The sequence below is a fragment of the Megachile rotundata genome, chromosome 13, assembly GCF_050947335.1.
Source record: "Megachile rotundata isolate GNS110a chromosome 13, iyMegRotu1, whole genome shotgun sequence".
Classification (NCBI taxonomy): Eukaryota; Metazoa; Arthropoda; class Insecta; order Hymenoptera; family Megachilidae; genus Megachile; species Megachile rotundata.
The window spans coordinates 5,944,197-5,963,922 of record NC_134995.1 but is presented as its reverse complement, the minus strand read 5'-3'; the positions used below and the strand labels follow the sequence as shown (position 1 = coordinate 5,963,922).

The 19,726-nt window shown below is 35.4% G+C and overlaps 1 protein-coding gene and 1 long non-coding RNA gene across 3 annotated transcripts in view; one reads left to right on the top strand and one right to left on the bottom strand.

Moving 5' to 3' along the window:
• The window catches only part of LOC100879998 (bruno 3), a 465,868-nt gene that overhangs the window by 262,417 nt on the left and 183,725 nt on the right, over positions 1-19,726 (top strand). The gene's annotated exons all lie outside the window — the stretch shown is intronic.
• Positions 1,281-5,337, bottom strand: LOC143265674 (uncharacterized). Its single transcript, XR_013040360.1, has 3 exons — positions 5,015-5,337; positions 2,147-2,372; positions 1,281-2,055 (listed from the first exon to the last, which is right to left on the bottom strand). It is a non-coding gene; the product is annotated as an uncharacterized LOC143265674 (long non-coding RNA).

The window sequence follows — 19,726 nt, the reverse complement described above, 5'->3', positions numbered from 1 at the left end:
CAATATTCAGACAAATGCATTCAACAAAATTATTTTGCATTAAGACATACTTTGCATTTAGCAATTGGTTATATAGATTAGATCGAACTCAAAATTCAATTATAATGAAAATAGAGGTACGCCAAAATTGATCTACAGTCAAGAGTGTGACACAAAGTGTCAGATTAAAAGAATCCAAATTCTCTTACATATCGAAATATCAATCCACTCAGTATTTCTGAAAAAAACACTAGAATCTTGTTTTTGTGTTTCTGGATGGATTTTATAGCGCGTTCGATCTTTCTTACTCTAAGGAAATGCGAACCACTTTATCTTGATGTTCGCCCCGTTTCACTCGTGCACGCAGCCGTGTCCCTGTTTTATCTTCGGATTAAGAAACAAAGCCGTGGATCTAGAATATGGATTTTCTTCATTATTATGACAAAGCATGATATACGATATGTACTTTCATTTCGAATACTTTCCGTCTCGTTTCTAAGCGATCCGCATTAACGAGCAACACTTTCTAACCTAGCTTCATTTATTGCTGATTTATTTTGCTTGAAATTTCCAATTTATTTCGCTGATATTACTGTGTTAAGTAGTGAACTCAATTTACTTCAAATTTTAAATTTGTTAAAGGAAACTTGTTACTTTATAAATTAGGTTATATTTAACTAACGAGTTTGACTACGACGTTTAATAGATGCAGGGAGTTTAGATTAAGTCAAAGGTCGTGCTTTAATATTAATATTGACAGTGGGTAATAATTATTAACTTGCGTCAGAAAGAAGTAGCTATTGCAATATTAAAATATTTTATTTTGTGTACAACAAACCTGGATTGTAAAAATTATGTATAATTAGACTATGTTGAAAGAATGGCTTACATTTCTTATTGAAATTAAATTGGAAAATTCTTTTGAAAAGCAATTATTCTTTATTTACAATCAAACAGAAGTGCGTTCTTATTTTTTTTTAAACAAAATTAACAGTTGACGTGGTAATCGTGTTAGAGCAGCTTCTTACACATTTTCCATTCATCACCCTTTTTTATCATGCAGATTATTTTTTGCAGATTAATAAAAATACAAAAATAATTTCTAATATCTTAACACTGAAACTACCAGTGTTAAATGCATACTTCTAAATTGAAAATGAAGTGAACAAAGTATTGAGACATCAATCAATATATACAACTACTCTGTGTCTTAATAACATATGATAGACATTTCTACAAAAACATGACAACAAATTTTGTAAAATAAAATATGGAATTTGACACCATTTTGACTGGTTAGTAATTGGAGTGTTATTAGGAGTGAACTATTTTAGATACACTTCAGAATGCATTTGTATTTTAATTTAATAAAAATTAATATTTAATAGAGTTACTTTCAAGATAATAATAGATTTGAAGAAACGTTAGCGCGAATTGTTACCCGTTTGATATGGAAGTTAATAATCCAGCAACGATCAAACGGAGCCCAGGTGGAATAGTCATCGGCGCAGCTTGCAAACACAATCAACAACAAGCTTTATCATGTAGCATTTGAGAATGACTGATCAAATTATGTGCAGCGACGCGTGCAGCGGTACGAGACTCGGATACGTGACTTACAATAATTAGCAGGAACAATCGGCGTTATTGTGGAGCGTCACGGGTCGTCCTTTCAACGAAAATTCACGGGGCTGCGTGGGCGCAATCGCGAGCCAATCGGGGCCCTATTTGTTCCGAAAGCGAGCACGTGTACGACGCCTAATAAAGTTCAGATTTCATGTCGGCCGTATGAATTCTAAACCAGTTTTGCCGTGTCGCGGCAGCCTCGAACGTGCCGTCGATAGGAATGGAGAATCAAAACAGGAACGAACTGGAAAAACAGGAAAAGAATATAGGGATGCGAGGAAAAAAAAAGGAGCGAATTTTATTATCGAGCAAACAACGTTCACTCTACATTCCTGTTTTTTTCTCTCTTGCTTTGTTTCTCATTTTTTTGTTTTTTTTTTTTAGAGAATCATGAAATTTATTGGTTTTTCCGGAATAAAATCGTCGAAAGGAAGAATAAAGGCTGCTGCGCTGTAACGTGAATAAGGGAGTTTGATTACTTCGTTGTACACAGAGATACGTGACTGGAAGGTATAATCGATACTGAATATGATTGGATTACCTTTCAGCGATGGAAACGGATTATTTCTTAACTTTGATTCCTTCGGATAGAAATATTTATGGAATTTGTTGCTAGATATTTTTTCTAGCTCCCGGCTCTGTATATCCCTCTCGAGAGTAGTTGCTCTCGAAGGAGTTTTGATAATCACCTTTGACATTTTTATACTTCCGTTGGATTTTTATTGGAGACTGAAAATGATTCTTTTGTGTGACGAATCTTGGTTGTTCTGTAACAGGAATTAAATTGGTTTTTGTTGAAGTGTTTGCGGATTTTGCTAGAGAAGTTGGAAAAACTTGAGAATTTGTAATTTTACTATTTTACAAATTTTCATATTTATAAATTTGAAAGTATATTTCTCTAATTTGTAAATTTCAAAATTGTTATATTATTATAAATGTTTAATGTGTCTATACTTTCAAATTTATTAACTTTTAATTTTTAAATTGCCATGTTGTTACAATGTTATCTCAAGCTTCTTTTGAATTTCTTCCCTAAAAATTTAAGATATGCAAATTTATAAAATTTTAGATTACTAATTATGAAATTTTTAAAGTTTTAAACTTTGAAGTTTCTAAACTTTCTAATTTGAAAATTTGTAAATAGAGAAATGTAGAAGGAGGAAAATTTAAAAATTGGAGAATGTAGAAATTAAAAAATTTTTAAATAAAGGAATGTAGAAATTTGAAAATTTTCAAACTAAAAAATTAAAAAATTTGAGTATTTTAATTGAATTCTATTTTCCATTTTTCCATGTCTCAAAAATTGAAACTGAAAATTTAATATTTCTACATTTCTAAAATTCTAAGTCCCTAATACTCTAATCTTTCAGCCTACTAAATCGCTAAATTCGCACATCTTTAAATTTCCGAATTATCAGTATTCTAAATTTCTATACTTGTAAACAAAAAATTGTTAATCTTGGAAACTCTAAATAAATTGCATTATAAGTACAGAGAGAAGTATCGCAACTAGAAACTCTAAAAAATATTTAGCGCGAAAGTAGTAGTAAATTGCGATACCTATATCAAGAAAGGAATGTGTGTTATCGACAGTTACATGTTACGGTAATTACAATCTGACAGTTCGATTTTTGCTACAATGTTCAATCGACTGTGCGACTTTCAACGAAGTGGATTGTGAAAGCTTTCAATTTTTATATACAGATGAATTTACACGTTGCGTACGACTGAAAGAAATTCCGATAATAAAGTTCTACAACGCAGTATATTTTATAATTAAAATATATAATACAGTTATTTCTTTTCCTTGTATACACAAATATTCGTAGTACAATGAAATCTTATTTTTTTAAATCTAATTCGACTGAAAAAATATTATTTTACGAAAACGTATTGATATCTGAAATTCAGTTCAAAAATACTGATATTACTTTGTAAAAAAATTTTAGTATTTTTTGACAAATCGGTTTTTGACAGAAAATACTGATATTAGTATTTTGTAAGAAAATTTTAATTATTAGTATTTTTTGACAAAACAATTTATGACTCTTAATGTATGTATATTAAATTCTGTCTAATCGAAATATTTAAACTTAATCATCATTTATTCTGCTAAAGTATATTTTTGTGTATTAGCAAAGAGGATCTGACTTAAATATGCAAAAATGATCAAACACTCCTTATTCTGTAAAAATATAATTTTCTATATTATACAATGGTAGAACATCTAACCTAAATATTTAAATATAAGCACTCATCCAATCGTTACCCTAAGTATTTTTACTCTAATGTTTATTCCAACCTAACCTAAAAAATGCTTAAACACTCATTCAATGTTCACTCTATAAAACCATAATTTTGCACATTATAATCGCAGAATATTTTCAAATATTACAAAAGTACCATCAAAAGAAATTCACCTAAAGCACAAAATGTCCAAAGAAAGAAACATTTTACTATTTACAATTATCGACCCAATATTCCATTCAAAGGTCGAGAATAGCTTTATCTGCTTCTGAAATCATTACATTTTAGTCACTTCTATTTAACTTAGGTATCTATACAGTTCGATCGCAAACATTCGAATACTTTCTTACTATCTCGATAGATCAAGAGATAGGATGTATGCAAATGAGAAGCGATAAAAGCTTATTCTCGCACGTTTGTCAGCTACGTGTTTGCGGTCGATGAGGGAAGCGACCTCTGGAAGGGTGATAGCGGTATTTCTAGATCCAGAAGGGGATGTCGACGAAGTGTGGTCAGCAGTCACGTTCGTCCTTAATATTACACCCTTAAATCCACGAGCCGCACGCTCGCAATTAAGACGAGCTCACGTGCTAGGCTTTAGCAGAAAACACAAACTCGTGGAAGTTAGAAATATCGAGGCCCGTCTATAATCCGATTTTCTGGTTCGTGTTACGCCGGAACGTTGTATTTCATGCCCCAAATAGAAATGTTACAATCTCGGAATGTTATATACCTTTTATGTGCAATATAGGATTTTCGTGGGTAAGCAACGTTTTAGGGGTACCTTTTCATACTTTTATCAGATTTTCGGAGGTATAACCTCAAAGTTCTAATTTTTAGATATGTGAGTTTCTGGATTTTTATATTTTTAAGTATTTAATTTACTTGATCAAAGTTTTAATATATCGAAGTTTCAAATTTGTAATGTTTGAAAATTTGCTGATATTTGAATTTATTTTCGTATTCTCAAATATTTAAGCTTCCATATTTCTATATTTTTAAATTTTACAGTGCAGGTATCTTTTAAATACTTGAATACTACAAATTATAGCTAGTACTTACAATTAATAATTTATATATATAATTGATATACATATATATAATGAAAATTATTAATAAACTGTGTAAAGCTACCTAGTTAAAAAATTGCGGTAAACCTAACCTCACTTTTTCAAAGAATCCCTCGACACTCCCGTACTTTAGCACCGCATTCTCGAGAATTGACGACGAAGTCTAAGTTCCTCCAAGCGGTTTATAAAGCCAGCGTTTAGTTCATTCGGTCATTTAATTAATACGAACCACTCGCGTTGAAACGTGCGCGTAAGCGAGCGTGTGCACACATCGGCGTAAAATCTTGGAAAGAGGAGCCGGGGTAAAACGTTTACTAATAAAATCGGAATTTACGAGCGCTCAACACGCGTTATCTAATTTTCCGAACCACTACGGCACAAAATGATGTGTTCCCGGCATTGTGTTCGCATTAAGCGTAACGCGAAAGCGCGATAATTGTTTCCAAATGACAACAGCGGCTACACCCAAATGACGGTTTTGAATATCGATGGCTGTTCCCGCCGCTGCCAAGTATATAAACATTCGCACCTGCTTGCACGAGATAGCCACGAATATATGACTTTCCGTGTTTATTAAATTTTCTGTTCACGGGTGAATTAAACGTTGTCTGAACATTTTGTACTTTTTGCATCTGGTGATTCGTTAAAGCAGATTCGAAGGATTTTCGGATACAGTTCTGAAAAAATTGTACTGAGATTTTAACCAAAGCACACCCTTGAAAAAAGAAACTCCCTAAAAGGATTTTTGGCGACAAAACCTTATTTGCTCCTCAGTCACCTGCAAGGTATTTTGTAGTTCTTACTGAATATATCCGATATTATTCATTTTAGAGAAGAAAGTTTTAAACAAAAGTGAAGGTTACAAAAAGCTCTACAAGAAAGGTTCTATACATTTTTGACGTAAAACTAGTAGTTTAGCTGTTATTAAGAAAAAATGTATTTTCTCTCACCGCATCATCCACCATTTTAATTCTTATGTTCGCAAGATTATTTCTATAGTTGAATATATCCGATAATATTCATTTTAGAAAAAAAAGTTTTCAACAAAAAATAAAGATCACAAAGAGCTCTACAAGAAAGGTTCAATACATTTTTGACGTAAAACTATTAGTTTAACTGTTATTAAGAAAAAATGTATTTTCTCTCACCGCATCATCCACCATTTTAATTCTTATGTTCGCAAGATTATTTCTATAGTTGAATATATCCGATAATATTCATTTTAGAAAAAAAAGTTTTCAACAAAAAATAAAGATCACAAAGAGCTCTACAAGAAAGGTTCTATACATTTTTGACGTAAACCTATTATTTTAGCTGTTATAAAAAAAAAAATGTATTTTCTCTCAGCGCATCATCCACCATTTTAATTCTTATGTTCGCAAGATTATTTCTATATTTTTGTATCTTAGCAATACATTTCTTAACATTCGATTATTCAATATCTAGTCAGATATGTTTTTCCTGAATAAAAATATTTAATTTAAAAATCTGCCAAGACGAATAATACGATTTAATCGAAATGGCGTCTTCTTTCCTATTACCGATGTTATCTGAATGAAGTCCCAAGTGAAAGTTTGCGAATAGTTCGTTCAAAAGCACTTGTTGCAGCTCCAAAATATCGGTGTACATATCTTACATTTATATTTGACAAATAATAATAATACGCATTGCACAGATTAGAGGGCGTCGAAGTCGTTCCGCGTCGTGGCAGCGAATGTACACATAATTTTAACTATTGACTCAGTCAAAGTGGCTTAATCTTCGCCAAATTTACAAACCGCTCGATCTAATTATTAATCCACCGTGTTTGCTTTACTCTGCGCATAGTTAGATTCCACCAGATCCTTCGTCGACAATTGGCTGTGCGTTCATGTTCATCCTTGACGATCTTAGGGAACTGTTGTCACCAATAATTGTCGTTAAACGGTAACTCAATTAAGAATATAATTTAAACGTACTGTTATGAACAAAAATGTGAAATTAAATGATGGACGAATTTCTGAACGACATCAGTTATTGTATTTCATAATAAATTTGTTAGTTAATTTTGCTGAAGGTACAAGGTTCTGTTAAAGTTACTAGAAAATTTAATTATGTATTTAATCTTCAGACCAACTTTGAAATTTTTGTTCAAATATATAATAACTGCATACACATTTTACGCTAAAGGTCATTTCAAGAATATTTCCTCAAACACTAATTTAAAATATACTTTATCTGTGTAATTTCCTTATACTTTCCCACGTATCAAAGATTCACATCTTACGAAGTAAACCGTGTTATGCAATCAAAATAATTCGATTGAATCTTGTTTATATCTCGTATTTCTTCGTATCTTATGTCTCTATTTAACCAGTTCTTCAGATACTTCTCTCTCCGTATTTCAGGACTTCTCGTTTACTCTCTTTTTCCTTTTACCATTCGTTCACTCATTTCGTCCCTCTATTTCGCTTAGATACTCTTCCTGTTGGTCTCTTTGTCGTTGAAACTTGGCCTCTCTTTCTGTTCCTGTTGCTCGCAGAAATATACTGGCCTGGAGGGGTCACCAAGTAATTGGTTTCATTCCCGTGGAGACAGGCTTGTCCCAAGTTCGGACTGGTTCCGCAGAATCCTGGAACCCTAAAGCCTCCACTACGCCACGCTCTTCCCTAGACGGTTAAGTAACGCACTTTCCTCGGATAATTATGTAGATGAAGCCGTTAGTTATGATAACGTTGCTGAGGATTGCTATCTGCCCCTCTATTCTCCGCTGAGTTACCTCTCCAAGAAGGGGTCTGCGACTCCTGAGAGATTTACTGTTTTCCAGGTGACGCTGTCATATCCGGAGAATTTACTGTCCCTGAAATATCACTTTTTGTCTTAAAGAAATGTGTAAAGGAAAAGTGGACGGACAAAGTGCATGCTGATTTTGAAATAGATATTTAGGAACAAGTTTTGTAATTTGAACTTGATCATGAACATAGTCTGTTCACATTTGGGAGACATCTTAGAAAGACATTTTAATAAGAATATTAATGATTTGCACCTTGATAAAATATTAAGACAAAATGGGTCATTGTAGAATAAATTGTAACTATGTGACAAGTGTTTTGAGATTGGCTGATTTGTCTAAAGATATAAAATTCCTAAATCTGCACAATCCATTGCATCTAAAACATAGTCTGTTCACATACATTTGGAAGACGTCTTAATAAGACATTTTAATAAGAACCTTAATGATTTACACGTTGATAAAATATTAAGACAAAATAGGTCATTGTAGAGTAAATTGTAACTATGTGATAAGTGTTTTGAGACTGGCTGATTTAAAGTTCCGAAATTCCTAAATCTGCACAGTTCATTGCATCCAAAACTTGAAACTTGAATTTGAAATCTAGCACTACTGCATACATTTCTATCAAACCCCATTACTGTTGCCTTAACCTCAAATGCTCCACAATTTCCAACGAAATATCCCCAAGAAGTGAACTACGCCACAATCCCCGAATATCCCTATATCCCACAGCGTTAAAATACCAAGGCAGCCCGTCAGAAAAGTGTAAGCTACGAAAAGTTTCTGTTGTAAATTCCGAAACAAGCATCCGAACAGCGAGGGAGTTAAAAGGGTCACGTAATTTGGTAGGGACGTTGCATAAGTCTTCTCCTTTCTTTTCATCCGAGAGAGCAGCGTAGGCAGCAGCTATTACCCGAGAAGGAGACGGTGGTTGTAGAAAGCGAAAGGGAGGCGGGAAAGACGTTTTCCAGAAAAATAACGACTCTAATAATCTTGGTAGGCAGGTCGATTTCTCCCCGCCTTCTCTTTAGTCTCTCCCCCTCTTCAGCCCCACAGCCAGTCGTTTTTCGGAATCGCGGCAGCCGTGAAACTGTTTTTGAGAAAAGTCTTCGTCGCTCTTGCGTGCTGTTGGCATCATCTTTCCTTCTTCGTCGAGGGAGATACTCGCGCCCAGATATTTCGAGGGTTTCCCATTTCCACCCCCGGAGGCGAAGAATAGGGGGCCCGGGCGAATAGGGATTGAAACGAACACGATTCGCATGAGGGAGAACCTCGACCTTCTACCAACCTTCACCCGGAACTGCCGGATAACATCGATCCGAAACATTCGAGCGTGGGCTGACTGTATCAACGTGCAAGACCCGGAAGAGAGGAGAGAAGAGGGTCAATTATCGGGGTTCAGTACTTCGAACGTCTCCTCTTTTTTTATTTGTCTCTTTAGGCCCGATCGTAACGCTTACGGGTCGATGATGACAGAGATAGGACATCGGGAATCGGGGTCGTGCAGGAACGAGATGTGGACGAGAGAAATTTGGAATATTGGCTTTGGGGATTTCATGCTTTTGGATTTGGGAAATTTAGGTAGGCGGATGTTTTGGGTATTAGATGGTTTGAGGACTGTGGAAATAGTGTTGGAAAATCGGGAAAGTAATTTAGGGATGAGGAATTTTGGGGATAGGGAATTTCAGGGATGAAGAAATTTAGGAATTTGAGAATTTGGGGATGTGTTATTTTAGGGATGAGTAAGTTTGGGAATTCGAAAATTTAGGGATTTGGAAATTTAGGAATGTGACATTTTAGGGATGGGGAAATTTAGGAATTTGAGAATTTACAGATTTGTGAATTTAGGGATTTGGAAATTTAAGGAGTTTGGAATTTAGGGATTTGGAAATTTAAGAAGTTGGGAATTTAGAGATTTGGAAATTTAAGGATTTGAGAATGTAAAGATTTGGAATTTTAGAAATATGGAAATTTAGGTATTTTGAAATTTAACGCATTGAAAATTAGAGATTTGAAAATTTAAGTATATGAAAATTTGGAGATCTGAAAACCGAAAACCGAAAATTGCAAATTTTCAACTGCAAAAATCTAGAAACTTACAAATTTACAAATTGCAAAATTAAAGATTTAAATGTTGAACTCAATAACATGAAAACTTCAAATTTTCATATAATGAAAAAATACTAATTCAAAATTTTTAAACAGTCTTTTACTCTCAAAATGTCCGTACAAAATTTTGACATATCATATAATTTCCACCCTTAAGATTCCCTCACGCGACATCAAATAATTTCCTCTCTCGAAATTCCCTAACAAGACATGAAATAATTTCCGATTTCAAAATTCTCTCACAAAATGTCAAATAATTTCCACTTTCAAAATTCCCACACAAGACATTAAATAACTTTCACCCTCGAAATTCCCTCACGCGACATCAAATAATTTCCTCTCTCGAAATTCCCTAACAAGACATTAAATAATTTCCACCCTCAAAATTTCCTCACAAAATATCGCACAATTTCCACCCTCAAAGCCCTCCAAATACTTTCCAATTTCCTCGAAAAAACCCTCCTCAAGAACCTAAAAGAAACCTTCACAAACCAAGTTAATCTGAAGTTTCCAAATAAAAATCTGCCAGCGAAGTGTATCACAATGTCCCACATAATAATCGATATTTATCGTCGTCGATTATTATTCGGTTGTAAAGCAGCATAGAGCGAGAAGAATAATGCAGAGGAGAATGGATGACATGGAAGGTGTGAGAACGATCAGGACAAAGGGGGAGGAAAAGGGCGAGAAAATAGTCGGAGGAAAAAGCGTGCCTGTTCGCGAACGATAAGCCAGCCCATAGAACTGTCTTCTCTACCTTCTGTCGTTCTCAACTGCCTTCGGCTTTTTCCCGCATAGGTCGAAAACCTTCGGGATCGCCTCTCTTTCCTCGAATACTTTACGACTCTCAATGTGGCAACTGCCTGCCCCAGATTCGCCGGACCAATCCCAACCGATCCCACGGGACTTTAATATGAATTGCCTTCTGATAGCGATGTGTCCTCGTGGGACGCTACATCGATACTTTTCATTATCCGCCCGCGACACCTGCATGGAGCGATGACGCCTACTGGATCATTGAAAAACGTTCAGCCTTTCGGGACTAGGTTCAAACGGTTTCCACGCAATCAGGGGCAGTGTGACCCGTGTAGGGACGCAATGGAGAATGAGGCACGGGGCAGATAGCGGTGTTGAGTGTGAATTGTTTGTTACTTTTGAGATGAAGGTTTGGAAGAGAAATTCGAGATTTAGAAATTTCAGAGATCTCAGAAATTTTTAGAGATATGTATACAAATCTCATAAAATATCTACAAGTATCTCAAAAATAAAATTCAGTATTTCTAACAAAATCTTCAACGTACTCACTAAAATCTTCTTTACCTTCCTCCGAAAGTTTTATCTGCATCCGCTGTATACTGTAAGTGTTTCTTCTTGGTGCACTGTCTACAACGCACGAAGAGGAACAAGTAAGAGGAAGCATAATTTCGCGGTTACTCAATATGCAATCAGTTAATAAGGCAGTGCTTGATGACCCGAAGGTGTATCGACGCCTCCAGCTAACGCAAACGAACTTTGCTTCATTACCTCTTTGAATATTCAGGAGTTTCGCGCGTGCCTGCGGCCATTCGCCGGAACTCAATATGTTTGGCAATATGTAGATAGCTCCATAAATATCGATGGCGCTTAAGGGATGTTCCGACAACGAGGGTACGCGAGAAGACGCTGTCGTGAACTGAACTACTCAAACTCGAAGAATTTCGGAAGTATCTTCTGAACAAAGATTTTATTAGCTTTCGCCGCCTTTATGAATTTTATCGGACCTCTTTAAAGTTTCGGAAATTTTCAGACGGGGGTTATTGAATTGTTGGGATGTGGTGGTTTACGTTGCTCCATTTTTCATTTTTATAATTTTTGTATTCTGAGTTTTTAACCTTCTGAATGTTAGGATTGTGATTTCGGAATTTTGGAATTGTGAATTTTGGACTTTTGGAATTCTGGAATTATGAATCTTGGCTTCGAGAATTTCGGAATTGCGGAATTTTCGAATATTGGAATTCTTAATCTTGCAATTGTGAATTTTAGAATTTTGGAATAGTCAATCTTGGAATTGTCGATTTTTAAATTATTAATTTTAGAATGTCAGAATGGTCAACGTTAGAATTATGAATTTTGGAATTTTGGAATTGCCTATCTTGGAATTGTAAATTTTGGTAATTTGGAATTTTAGAATCGTCACTATTGGAATTGCAAATTTTGGTATTTTGGAATTTTGGAATTGTTATTCTCAGATTTGTCAATCTTGGAATTGTAAATTTTGGTATTTTGGAATTTTGAAATTGTTATTCTTGGAATTGTTAATTTTGGTATTTTGGAATTTTGAAATTGGTATTCGTGGAATTGTCAATCTTGGATTTGTGAATTTTGGAATTTTGGAATTTCTGTTTATAAATTTATAAGTTTCTAAATAACAAAAATAAAAAATTCTTAATTTGTCAAATTTTTATGAGCTCTGCAAGTTCAATTTTTTAAATTTATACACTGTTGTATTTACAAATTTTAAATCACTATTCTAGTTTTCCCAATTTTCGAATTATTCTAGATGATTACCCTAACCTAATTTAACCTTCCCCAATTTATTATCATGATTGAAGTCGTAGCACACTTTTACGAAAAAATTTGCCAGAAAATATAAAAATTCTGTAAAGTGCCTATTATGCATAATTACCGAAATAAAAATGATTGGAAATTTGTGAAAATAGCGTCCCAGCTTCGCAACGTTCGAAAGGCAACTCGAAGAGCAAACAACCGTAACAAATTTCATTACTGACGTGGCCTCGAACGTGCGTATTTAATATCAAGCAGTAGAGGCGCGACACGACATAGTATTTCGCAAAAGGGAACTTTAGCCCGTCGCTTTTCCTTTCTGCGTTCGTACGTGGCGCGTAATTGTCGCCGAGTGGCGGCAAGTAGAAAGTGCACAAGGGTGTAATTTGAAATTACGGTTAATGCGTACATGGAGGTCGTAATGTACACTTAACAGAGGGCTGAAAAAACAGAGACGACAGGAAAGACACGGTTGATAGGGGAACAAGGAAAAAGAACAGGAAGGAAGCGGAATAATGAGGGAAAAGGAGCAAGAAAGAGGAACGGGAGAAGTTCACTCGGAGGGTTTCGTTGTCTGCCGACCGCCGACACACCGACGGATGTTTAAAAGTTTAGAAAAACTCGCGCACACCTACAAATCTGAATGCACGATGGCTGTATACACGCGTTTAACCTCGCCAACTGAATAATAAGGCGAAAGATGATGTAACTACGAGAGGGATGAGAGCTCCTTGGAACTATTCTTTTCTTTTATCTTCTGTCTTCGTTCTTCCTTCGATAGCGCTCATTTCGGTTATAATGAAATCAATGACACATCATCAATGAAATGTAGTTATCGAATAAAATATAATTGCAAGCATCAATCATAATATTTTAACTAAGTTTCAAGGTTGACATCTGACAACAAAATACCGTCTTGTACTAAGTTTAAGAATGAGTTTGTATTCTGAAAATGTGACTATAATCGAACAGACATGATTTTTTATAAAACATGAAACATATCCGTGCTTCTACGTTGCTTGAAAAGATTCAAGAAAATTTCCAAAAAGTCACGAATTCGAGCAAAATATTGCCGAGGCATCCATCTTGGACCCTCATTAAGCGAGGTCTCGAAGGGTCTCTTGCAGTCGTTACGGGCTGTCACGTTGGGTCACTCAAGGGTCAACGACACCCCAAGGAGCTTTCACAGCTCGTAGGTCATCTACCAACGAGTTATGGGGCTGCCTGCTGGCCGTTGTTTTCGCAATTCACCTTTAATACGTCTCCGGGCACCGCCATTATCTTCCGTCACCGCGTGCAAATTGTACTTGCCGGCTACTATGGCGTATAAACGTCCTGGGAAACCTGCCGCTTCTGATACCGGGACAAACCTACGTACGACTACAAATTACGAGCCACATATTCGCATTTAGCTGTTCATTAGAGAGACAAATGTCCGGTGATAATCCTCGAGCTTCCGTTCACGGCGATTTTTCTTCCTAAGGCGTTCTATCGCTTAACCCGTTTCAATTGTATGGATTGCAACGATTACGATTACAATTATATTTTGTTACATTATCACATTTCCTTGATAATATATTATTCATAATGTCTAACTATACGATGATAGTGGTGATAGTTATTTAGATGGTGTTTCAGTTAGGTTATTTTTTAGAAGCTAAGCTTTGGGTCACTTAATGTTTAAGGTCTAATCAAACTTATTTCAAACTTTGATGATTGATTATTAATTTGAGGTATGAAGACTTGCGATGAACAAGAATTAAGTTTTGAAATAACTTTAACCGTTTATACATATTTATACATAAATTTATTTTTACACATATTTATACACAAGTTCATTCTTATACACATAAAGATAATTGTGTAGCTTATAGTTAACATAAATGTTATATAACGTTAACTTATTATAACCTATGCCTATACTATAACCTAAAACTAAATTTGTAGTTTACAAAAAATATAACCTAAACCCGGCATAACCTAAACTTACAGTTTACAAAAAAGTATAACCTAAACCCGGTATAACCTAAACTTACAGTTTACAAAAAAAATATAATTGTAGCTAACCTAAAAATTTATCACAATGGTTTATCACATTAGAATGAAAAGAATTTGATTCGCAAAATAAATTTCGTGGCAATTTGATGAAACATCATACACGAAACAAAATACATAAAATCCGCAATTATTATCAACTCGATACCGTCACCCGATTCTCTGGCGCGATCGTATGAGCGTATAAAGCATCGCTCAGAAATTCGTTCAGTCTAACAGACGAAAAAACGTGGAAAAAAGAAAAAAATAAAAGCGAGGGAAAAGCAGCACGGTCGAAGTTCAGCATCGAGTCCGATCGTTTCTGCTCTGTGCACTCTCAAACGTTGAAATCTCTCGGTTCGATATTACGCTTTGATTCCGCTTCTAAATCGAGTTCGTTCGCAAGCCTCTCTCTCTCTTTGACGGAAAGTTTAACCGTTCAGCGACCTCGACGCCGCGTTGTGCCGTCAACGTCTCGGTCAAGCTTTCTCGAGGAACTTTGCGAAAGCGGTGTCGACGTAAGCGTGTACCTCGAAGACAGCTTGTCCCGATCGAGCTTTCTATCGAAACGACCCGCCATGCTTCCCAATGTGTTTGGCGAGTTGGCCATCGGTCGAGGCCGAGCGAATCGATATATCACCGAACGCAGTTTGCGCAGTGCGCCGCGGAAAAGTGGATTTCGATAACCCGGGGACGCTCTATTGCATTTTTATTCAGTTTCACGGGCATTAAGGGCCAACCTGATTACCGGGCGACGCGCTGGATGGAACCAGAAGGCAAAGTGACTGCAGGGAGGGGATGCACAGGGATGAAAAAGGATGAGATCGAGGGTCGGCTATGAAAACAGAGCAGAACGGAACCGAATTAAGTGTCTCGCTCTCGAGTATCGAACGAGCAATTAGATTTAAACCCCTCCTACATTTTCGATCTATCTACGGAGCATGGCTTACTTCTGCAATTAGTGGCCTGGTTAGATGAACGCGATTAATCGACGTGCTATTATTAATCGGCGCTGCAACTGATCCTGCTTGAAGCTAACCACAGTTGCACGAGTAAAATTTACGACCACGGCCGTTTATCTTCAACTCGCGGACGATTAATCCCTCGGCTGCGGTAATAGTTGACATTTAAACGAACAGATGTTTCGGTACACTCGGTAATACTCTTCTTTCGATTAAGAGACTGTAGGAGAAACCTAATCGATTTTGCACTTGGGAAGGTATTGCATTCTTGCTCGTGAAGCTTATATGCAAATTATTTTGCTTAACTCTCTTGGTGATGATCAAAACAATTATACCGAAGGGAAAAATATTGTAGGAAATTAAATTAAACTATAATGAAGGAAAAATGTTTAATAAGGTTTGTGAAAAAATAGTAAGAATATTTGCAAAATTAACTTAACATTAATTTAGTACTTAATTAAATTAATATGCTTTGTAAGGTTTGAGCTGATGTAGATCAAATATGATTACAACTAACATTGTTAACAGATTAAATTTCTTATAAGGAAAATATTATAAAAGAACATTGATAATTTAAAGGAAATGTAAGCAAATTGATAGTAATGAAAGGGGCAACTATTTTTCATAAAACATTTCCTACTTTTTCACATAATTTGATTTTCTGTATTTTCTTCAGATAATTTGAATTCTTATATTTTTAAAATATTCAACCTTCCAAAAAGTTTAACAAACTATATTTTATATAAAACAGTGATGTGCCACATTTTTCAAAGATAAAAGATACAAGAGACACTCGAGCAAAATGGGGTTGCTTTATACTCTATAAATGAGTAAACGCAAGTAATCAAAAGATAAAATTTCTTATTTACGAATTTACTGCATTCGTGACTATCACCGTCCCGGTGTAATGGATATCGTAACGATCGATGATAGTTATCGTCGAGGTAAACAGAAGGATGTGCAAACGGTTGTTGGATGCTGATACGAGGTCGTAGACCGTACGAGCCAGTAGGGACGAAAGAGGAACAGGATAGATATAGACATAGTAAGAGCCGAGGAAAGCTAGCAAGAACGTAAAGAGGGTGTACGTAGTGGGGGCACAACGAAGAGGGTGGGGGATAAATATTACATAAGATAATGCTTCTCCCTTTTCTCTTTGGCTGCAGACCCCACTGATGTGTCCCTTCAGTCGATATCAGCTGCCCTCGATATTTACAACCCTCGCTCGTGTCTTTACCTCCTACACCCTTCTCACCTTCCTTATATTCCCTCCACCACACGGCCTATCCTCGGGCCCATTATTCCTCTATGTTTCCCTCGGCTTCCTACAAAGTAGGTGAGTATAAGGTTTTCCATTTAGTCTGTAAAATGACATAGCTACTGTGCTGAACTCTCGTGATCCTGGAGCACAGACTACTTTCGAAAAGAGAGATGTTTTGATTCGTTAGAAATTTTGTTAGAGAAGAATGATTTTGTGCATATCAATTGCTGAGGAATACACGTTTGAATACCTATACTCTTGTTATTAATCATCACTTTCCTTCTCATCAATATTCAAGGAAAGACATTTTTCAACCTTTAACAGTAATAATAAGGAAATAACTATAAATATGTAACGCAGAAAATGAACACAACTTTGAAGAAAATAAGTACAAGTATTAGCAGCCATTTTACTTTGTTACATGTTAGTGGCGCCCCCTGGTCTGAGCTTCGCATCAGCTCCTCCATTTTTGCGGATTAAAAACTGGATGTTCGCTAATGGATAGTACTAAGCTGTAAATTGACTCATTGTTCATTCTAGAAACTATTTTGTATTCAGAATATTGATCAAATGTTTATGTAGTCATTTTCATCAAACCTTAAGCTTCGAATCAGTGTACCGTAAATGCTCTTACACCATTAAACCGTATTAGACGTTTATCTTTCGTAAGTCGCAGATGAAGTCTGAACTCAAACACAAAAATTTGATTGAGATTTTCTCCAAGATCTAAAGAACTTTACACTTAACAAAAATATCTTTCTCCAAAAATCTTAACATCGATGTTTAACAACTCTTTACATTTAAGACAGCAAACCGTAACACAGATAATGTACATAACCCAACCGCAATTCTTCATTCATAACGAATCTAACTACGTCGGTATACAGAAGTTTTACTTCTAGAAAAAAGAGATTGAAATGTGCTATTTAAACTCGAGTCAATGTTACCGAAGCAAATGTACAGCTACGTTTACCAACAGACTATTACCAATATATAATGGATACTAAATCTGTTCAATGTTTATCGGATATTCAACGTGTAAGGAGCGAAACCTTGACACTTAAGTGCAACAGCGGTGTAAGCATTCGCCACGAGTGACTCTGATCCATCGTAATACCCCTATCGATAGAAACGTGCCACTTTCGTAACCTCAGGTATTACAGGGTATCCCCCTTAATCTTTTCATACGCAACACCTTTGTATGAACATCGCCAACTACTATTTTCAATACACCGAGATCCCTATCGAGATGGAAGCTGTACGGGGCGTAAAAGGTCATTGCTTTTTCTACCGTATTATTTTTTTGTTTATCGCAGGATTTATGAGCACTATTTTTATAAATACTCTTTGATAGATAGTCATTCATTTAGTATATAACGGTTCTGAAATTTAATTGTTAGTAAAAATGCTGAGACAAGTATAGAAAATGCTGCGTGTGGGAATATCTGTACATGTGTACACATATGTGTCGTGTGTGGATAGCGTACAAAGTATGAGTGTATTCAAAATCATACTACATCTGACATTTCGAGATGTATGAAATTTAATAAATGATAGCATTTAACAACCGATAAAATTATTCAATATTTTCTAAACATGTGTTATGTCACACATCATTCTTTTTGCTAATCTTGATGATGATGATTGATGATGAGATGATGATGACTGATATTCCTAAGAAGAAATACTACATTATACCTACATATGTATATAAGATGTCACAAGAATAATATGTTTTTAAGATCGTTGCAGTATCTACATGTTTCTGAACAAATATTTTTAGAAACACTTTGAAACTGTTTAAACTCATTTAAAAAATGAATTAACATGAAAAAACTGTATTTCTGCCTTACCTTCAAATTTACCATCTTTCCGCTCGTTTTCGAAAACCTGTGTTTAATAGACTGACTCAATGCAAATAAAACTAGGAATGCAAGACAGTAATTTGTCTTTGAGGGTAACAGGAATATACCATGAGCGGAATAAGCGAGCACCACCACCTGACCCGGATACACCGTTGTTCTTTCCTCCTTTTTCCATGCACTGGTTCCGCCGTGCTTGAACGACCTTCGAGCGACCAATACAAGGAATAAAGTATTATGCCTACATCGGTGAACACGGCTTTTGCATTTTCCAACCTAATGGATCTTACAATTTGGTTAAACACTCGACTGATCCTATTCTGAAGTTCCGCGACGACCGGCATTTTAAACAACGGGGTTAAACGGTTTGAAGAATCCTGGTTACCTGACGAGATTAAAAGTTCTACGTTCGCGAGGAAATCGTGCGGATTGGACAGACTTGGACGTTGGAAAAGTGATATTATTCGCAAAATTTTATGGAGGATTTAGAGTATAATTTATGCAACATATAATAAATGAAATATATATAAAATTTGTGTATGTAAATTGATACATTTAGGTTTATTTGAAAATTGTTTTCATTTATAGTGTGGTTTTTGAATAAGTAATTTTTAAGTTTATGAAATGACTTTTGCTAATTTTATGGGAAAAGTTGTGATCGTATAAGAATATTCATAAATTTTCAAATCATCAAATTATTAAATTTATCAAATTACCGAATTATTCCCAAAATATAACTTTCTCAAATGTACATGAAATTAATAATTCAGTTTTTAAATCCAACACAAAGAACGTACTAAAAGAATACCATTAAAAACATCAATAAGTACGAGTCTAGCACAAAGTTACAAAACTCCACTACTTTTTAAACTATTCTACAGGAAATTGTATTCATAAGAAACTTGAAACTTTCTAACCTCACTTAAAAAATTCAGAATACCAAGCAAAGTCGGAAAAAAAATGACGAGACATTTACTCAAACATAAAACTCTTGAAAAGTTAGAAACCCTTAAAATGCCTGAATACATTGATGGTGTTCTCCAACAAACAAACAACAAATCAGACGTTACTCGAGCGAAAATAGTAACAGCAAGCCGGTAATATCGATGTACAGTATAAATTAGAGTCACGCAACGATAGCGCGATATTATTATTTGTACAATAACCTGGCTCGTTCCCCTGTTCGTTCACCCCATCAGCTAAGCGTATGAAAAAGACAAAGGCCTTCGTCGCACCTGACCTCGCCGCCATTTTTTGTC